The following is a 1,328-nucleotide window of genomic DNA, read 5'->3' on the forward strand; positions in this document are numbered from 1 at the left end:
TGATGTAGAATGAGTTGAAGAAGGTATTCCAACAGAGAACTTATAGGCAGCAATAGAGGAGGAGATAAGTAGCAGAGGAGAAAACCACAGCAAGAAGAAGGAACAAAAGAGACAAAAACAAGAAGACAACAAGAAGTGGAAAGGGTGAAGAACCGAAGAGAATGGGGGACAAACTCGAAGAAGGAGAGATCACAGGGGAAGATAGGGAATGAAGATAATGTTGGCTACAAGCCAAAACCAATTTCAATAATTTATCTCATCAACTATTTTTCCATGTTCCATACAAGCCATATAAATAGAGAAATTAACAAACCTATAAAGTAAACGGTCTCGGGCTAATCCAATATTACAAGCCCAATAACAAAACATAAAAATAAAGGATGTATCGAGTCTCCGGGGTGGGAGAAAAATTTGACTATGTGGAGTGGACAAAACACAAATGGCTGCAGTCGACCTGATACCAAAAAGGTTCCATATCATATCTCTATTCTTTGCTAAGCGTTTGAACTCATACCACGGGAGGCGATCTCTTTGAAGAATCAATTATTGAAATTCAACAATTGATAACAATGAAACTGCAGCTTCTCCTCAAGGATATGATTCACCTAAGGAGGATGATCTCTCTTTTTAATCGAATATCGATACTGATCTCCAAAAAGTAAATGCTCATGCAACTCATCGAAAAAATCTTCATGTGATTGTGCATAATGAAATGGATAAGAAGTTAGCACCGAAAACTGGCCTGTAGAGACAAAAGATTGAAACATTGAAGGCTCGAATGGGCTCTGATTAGGAAATAATTCTTCTAGATTGAAAATATAACTTTTATTTAAGTGAGATGACCAGTTAAATAGAAAATATTTATACGAGTGATCAACAAACATTTTCTTCACATTTTTGGAAAATCGGATAAAAGAGATGCACAATAAAGTATAGTAGTTATCATAAGAATACCGTAGCTCATATTGCACGTCGTAAGTAAGTCCATAGAAAGTCTCGGAACATGTCAACTATCATTTGCTCACAATCTAGGTCCAACATGATAAGAAATACTTCGCATTAGCTATAATATCTAGTATCCTGACTACTGTAGCATACAAATTGATGGATGTGCCCACGAGATATTGCAAATAATGATATAATTACAAAAAAAGACATCTTGCATTAATTCCTCACAAAATGGGGGACTGGGTACCTTATTGCGAAATAGTTCGCTAAGACAAAAAGCAACTGCTACTTGTATAGTGGAATCAGGATGTCTTAATAGATTATTTGAGACCAATGCTACACTAAGTGATGTGAGCATGAAAACAGTGGGCAATTGGTCC

General features: G+C 36.2%; 1 long non-coding RNA gene across 1 annotated transcript in view; it reads right to left on the reverse strand.

Moving 5' to 3' along the window:
- Positions 1–241: 241 nt before the first annotated feature.
- LOC111411672 overlaps positions 242–1,328 on the reverse strand; it is a 10,682-nt gene continuing 9,595 nt past the window's right edge. The window contains exon 2 of the long non-coding RNA XR_002705872.1: positions 242–742. This is a non-coding gene — a long non-coding RNA (uncharacterized LOC111411672). The remainder of the gene's footprint in view (positions 743–1,328) is intronic.

The sequence above is a fragment of the Olea europaea genome, chromosome 16, assembly GCF_002742605.1.
Source record: "Olea europaea var. sylvestris chromosome 16, O_europaea_v1, whole genome shotgun sequence".
In the NCBI taxonomy this organism is placed as follows: domain Eukaryota; kingdom Viridiplantae; phylum Streptophyta; class Magnoliopsida; order Lamiales; family Oleaceae; genus Olea; species Olea europaea.